The sequence below is a fragment of the Centrocercus urophasianus genome, unplaced genomic scaffold (genome assembly GCF_019232065.1).
Source record: "Centrocercus urophasianus isolate 14NV4802_14NV808 unplaced genomic scaffold, USGS_Curo_1.0 seq_28, whole genome shotgun sequence".
Taxonomy (NCBI): Eukaryota; Metazoa; Chordata; class Aves; order Galliformes; family Phasianidae; genus Centrocercus; species Centrocercus urophasianus.
The window spans coordinates 14,256,455-14,261,878 of NW_024884844.1; the positions used below are offsets into that span (position 1 = coordinate 14,256,455).

Below are 5,424 nucleotides of genomic sequence, written 5' to 3' on the forward strand. Positions count from 1 at the left end.
GGGCCGGCCGCCGCGGCCCCCGAGCTCCGCTGCCCCCCGCCCGGCTCCGTCCGTCGCAGCGCGGAGCCCCGAGGCCCTGGGCGGGCGCTGAGGCGGAGCGCCGCGGGCACGTGCGGGCGTTGGGCGCCATCTGAGCGCGGCGCCGCGCGCGGACCTTTGAGCCGGGATGGAGGGCTGGCCGAAAGGTGTGGTCGGCTCTGCGGTAGCGCTGCATGCTTCCGTGACGTTTCGGCGTTCTCTCTCTGTGTTGTTGTGTTTTTTGGTTTTTGTTTTTTTTTTAGGGGTGATTTGCACTTTAGAGGTCAAGAGAACGCGGCGATAGTTACGGTTTCCCCTTCGGCTGCTGGCGTTGTACTGCTGGCCAGGGTCCGTCCTGCAGCTCGGGGAGCGGCTGTCCGTGGGACCTGGTTAAGCACCGACCCGAATGTCTTTTTTCCTTCTGTCTTGTGAGGTGTTGTAGGCTGGTAGTGGGATCGGTAATGGAAGTCCTGCTGTATTCCCCTGTAAGCAGGCAGCACTCAGAATCACAGAAACACCAAGGTTGGAAAAGACCTGCAAGATCATCCAGTCCAACCAACTCCTCCCAATTCTTCTTAGGGCATGTGTGTGTACGTACAATGTCATGGAAAGGTAAAGCAGAAAGCTGTGCTGTTGATTGCTATTATTATCTACTTTAATAATACTGTGCAGGATCCTGTTATAATAGATGAGCGAGTTCAGTAAGGCAGTGTTAACAAGGAGAGTGGTCTGATGTGTTATTTTGCTCCTAGTAGTTTCATTTACCAGCAGGGCATCAGTACAGCGTGTTTTGAGTTATCTCGTAGGTTGAATGTTGATGTGTGCTTTGTGAAAATGCCAGTGGCCTTCATTAGTGAGTGGTGTCGAGTGGTCGGTGCTGGCAATGGGCTGCTCTGTGTTCCCACTGATGGGAAGCATAAATAAGCATTTCTGCATCTCTGCTTTATGTCTTTAAAATATACACACAGAGGTTGGATGGCTATGGTAACTTCAGCAACTTTGAATGGCTTTGTGAGTACTGCCTTGATTTTGATTGGCTTTATTCATTTATTTTTTTTCAGTTGTGCTGAAAATGAGCAATTTCTGCAAGTGTTTCTCTGGTAGTTTCTTTATTGGGTGCAAGAAAGCACCTGTTCTAGGGTGAGCAGGAAGAGGCTGTTGTTACAAGCATGAACAACAGTTGGGTTTGTTACCAGAATATAGTGATATCACTGTGATACCACGTAGAGAAGTCTCCTGAAAAGCAGGCATAGCTCTTGGTGCTTGAGAAGAGGTCCTTGTGAGCCTGATGTCAGCTGTGTTTTGCACTGCTCTCATCTCCCATTTGTGTTCTTAGTATTTTCAATCAAGTCAGTGTCCAGGTTAACACCTGTGTGTGCCAGAAGCTTCTCTCACTCGGATTCCTCCCAGGGCTCCTGGAGCAGGGCAGCCCTGGGGCGATGAGGCCCTTTGTCACCTGCTGTGCTGGGCTGCTGCTCTGAACCCGAGGGCGGCCCTGGCTGTGCCCTGGGGTGAAGGACAGCTGGAAAGGTGAGCTGGGAGCAGCAGCGGGAACAGAAACATTTGATGGGAAACATCTTGTAAGAGTTACTGCAGAAAAAGGGCTTTGTTGCCATGTATAAAAAGCACTGTGCATCTCTGTGATTAACTCCTGCTGCAGTGGCTCCAACTTCTGGAATTTTCAGGAGTGTTTGCCTTAGTTTCTGATTTTCTTTCTTTTTTTCTTTAATTCCTCCCTTCCCCCGACCCTCACTGAAAATAAGATAGCAACTCCCTATGGATTGGATGTGAACTGTCGCTCCAAGAGAAATGGGAACTGCTTTGAGGCTTACGGCGGTGTGGAGCTGAGCGAGCACGGCAGTGTGTGTGCGGGGATGGGGAGCTGGGTGTGCCATGGTGTGGGCACGGCTCGTGGCACTGCTCTGCTGCTCTGCCATGCCCTGAGCCCTGCTGGCAGGGAGTGGCTGGGGTGCAGCACAGAGGGCTGCGGGTCGGTTTCTGCTGCTAGCAGCCTTGTTGGCCTGAGGTGTGTGGAATGACCTCCAGTGCCCTGCTGTGCGGCAGAACACCCGCCTGTTCTCTTTTGGGTGAAGCTCACAGAAGGAGTGAGGGGCAATGAGGGCAGCCAGGAGCTGCCCCCAGTCACCTTCCAGGGCTGTGCTGTGAGCAGACCGAAGCATGGCTTCATGTCAGCTGCAGCCAGCTTTGGCCTCCGGGCCTCAGCTCCTCTCCCGCTGGCTGTCTCTTCGTCTTCGCCCTTAGCAGCTCGCTCCTTCCCCGAGGAAGGGGAGCCACGTGCTATTCAGGAAGAGGGAAGTACCGCTTCATTTTCAGTCAACTGATGTGACGTTTTTGTTGTTGTTTTGCTTGTTTATTTCATTTTGAATAAAGAAGGCCCCGAAACTATCACGGAAAGGAGAGGCTTAAGGTGGAAGTTTCCCTCCGTGGCAACTGGCAGCCCTTCAGCTGCGCTCCAAGGCCCGGAGCCCGGCAGGTGACTGCAGCTCTGCTCTGAGTCAGCTCTTGCCGAAGGGCCGCGGCTCCAACCAGTCGGGCTGGTTTGCTGCGGCTGCCGGGAGCCGTGGTGGAGCGAGCCGAGGGCAGCTCACTGCCGCCTTCACCTTCCCGGGCCTTGTAGCTTCCCTCTCGTACAGGCAAAGGAAGACAAAGTAGCAAGCTAGGGAAATCTGAAAGTGAGGGAAAATCCACTCTTAGTGTTTTTAAACAGGATGACTTTTGAACAGTTTTGTTGTTGGTTTTGTTTGTTTTTAAGTTCAGGTACTTTTGATGTGCGTGCATCTTTTTCCCCATTATTGTTTTCTTCCCTCCAAACAGAAAAGCTTAATAAACTACTCCTATCACCTTCTGTAGTTACAGAAGGAAAAAATAGCTAAATACTGTTCTTTCTCCAGAATGCCTCCATGGTCATCTCTCATGGATCTTCCTTCCTACCCCTTGTTCTTTATTTTGCATAGCACAGGAAAACAAAGACCAGCCGACCTTGTGCTAATTGGCTTTTTCAGTCAGTATAACTATGCCTTTATTTTAGTGCACAGAATAAAACCACAAGTTATTACTTTTTGAAAGGGATTGATCCGTTCTTACGAAGAACTGAAGTTAACCCTTCTTCTCTTCTCCTCTTCCATTAGTGGGATCTGTTCTTTATATGAGACATTACCTGGGTGCTTTAACTGAAACGTAGTGAGCTTCTGTGAACCTTGAATCAAAACCATGGCTAACCTAATTCTGATCAGTATTGTGATTTGTTATTAAAGGGAAGAAAGAAATCTGTTGTAAGGCCTTTGAAGACATACGAGCTGAAACTTGTTGTCTGCATCACAGCTCAATGGGGGGATTTTTAATGTAGTTAGTGTTTATGCAACCACAGGCTAATAATTATGGGCAGTGAGTGAAATTTACCCTGTAGCTATTGGATCCGCGAAGCAAAAGCTTCGTAGATACTGTGTAGGCTGTATAATTGGCCAGCCTTTGCTGCTTGTCCTATTTGTAAATAGGAGCTCAGAGCACCTCTCCCTTCCCTTAGCAGTGCTTTGCATCAGAGCGCTCGGCAGGAGAGCTCTGCGGCGCTCGCTTGGAGTGCCGTGCCTGTCAGCTGGCAGTAGCTCGGGATGCACGGCGGCAGCCTGCACAGCCTCAGGTGGGTCGGTGAGCGTCCTGCGCTTCGCTGGAGCCGGCTGCGGGGACGGGAGCAGGGGAGAGCCGCCGCAGGCAGGAAGGTAGGGCTGCTCGGCTCTGTGCCAAGCAGGGTCAGAGGTGGCAGAGGTCAGGGGAAGGGAGGAGCCGTGCTGCGCGGTGCCAGGCGTTGCTGTTTGCTCAGGAGATGTTCGGCTATGAAACAGGGCGGCGGGTGGGGGGGGGGCAAGGTTAGGTTTCTGTTTGCCTGCGTGCAAAGTCTTAACAAATCTTACTTTCAACAAAGCCTTGTTACAGCACGTAAGTGGTCTGAAAAGTCTTAGGCTGTCACTAGGCTGCACTTAAAATGAAAAAAGGTGCTCAAAAACATTTGCTTTATATGTGTCCAAATAGAAATTATCTATATCTCAATTGACGCTATTTGTTCATGCCATCTCTGCTGGAAATATAATGTGAACAGGAGACTTTCCATTTGTTGTTGATTGCTGTTCTTTTCCTGCAAAATAAATGAGGAGAAAAAAAAAAAAAAAAAAAAAAAAAAAAAAAAAAAGGCTGCAGTCTTCCTAAAGGAAACCTTTTCATTCCTAAGCAACGTGGTCTGCATCGTCTCACATTGGCAGTTTTGTTATCATGGAACACGTGAATTGAATATTCGTGTCTTTGTGTATCACGAAGGTAAATCTAAATGGTGAGAACTAATAAACTTGTAATCATTTCTGTTAGCCTGTTCCTGTGGAACACAGCATACTAAGCTCTTTCATATATGGCAGTGGAAGTATAAAGATGCAAAATAAAACAAATCCAACGATCTCTGAAAGAATTTAAGAGCAGCGACAGCTCCTTGAATTCCATTTCATTGTGATGTGCTTAAAAAGAAAGTATTTTGTATCTTTCACAAAAATGAAAACAAAATATTGTATGTCATTCCAGTCAGTTTTGAGGGCTTCCAAACAAGTGAATCACTGGAGGAGTTCTGTGTGCAGAAGTATTGCATACACACGGCACCATTCACCGACTGTCTTTTGTAGATTCCTACTCCAGTGTTGCACCTATCTAAAGATAAATGCGGGGATGGCTCTCAGAGCTAACGTTCCTGCTTTGTTGTTCTTTGGGAACGCAACCACCAGACTTTGTTGCTGAGAAATAAGTTTAAGCATATGGTAAAATGAAATTACGTTTGTACTGTCATAGAGCATAAACACCACGCTGATGTGGCTGTAGAGTTCACAAACCAAAGGACAGAATTAGATGAAGTAAGCAGGGGAGAAGGTCCCAGGTAAGGGGCTTTTGGTAGCGCAGGTGCTTGTGTCCAGCGGTAAGGCTGAGCTGCCGGCCTGTTGTTTGGCATAACCTCCCTCTGAGGTACGGGCAGCATTTGCAGGTGCCTCCATCTGTTTCTTCTGTATACGCTTCATATCGAGCTTTGCTCTGATTGGTAACATAATGAAAATAGGTGGCACGTTTTGGAAATAATGATCTAGAGTGGTAGATATGTGCATCCTCTTTTGGGAGTGTATTTGTACGTGAGGTGGAAAACCTTAAATCCAAAAGTTTCAGGTTGGCTCTCAGACATGTGAGCTGTGTCCATTTCCTCCATGCTATTTAGATTACCTGTTAAAGAAACGAAAGTAAGTTTCCATGGGTTTTGCCGTTGTTTCTTAGCATAAATCATGGTGACAGCCTACTTTGAGACTTGGGAAATTTTGCTCTAATTAAATCAGCTCTTCTCTAGATGCTACTTTAAAAAAAAAA

The 5,424-nt window shown here is 48.1% G+C and overlaps 1 protein-coding gene across 1 annotated transcript in view; it reads left to right on the top strand.

The window, feature by feature from the left end:
* The window catches only part of PKP4 (plakophilin 4), a 64,580-nt gene that overhangs the window by 159 nt on the left and 58,997 nt on the right, over nucleotides 1-5,424 (top strand). The gene's annotated exons all lie outside the window — the stretch shown is intronic.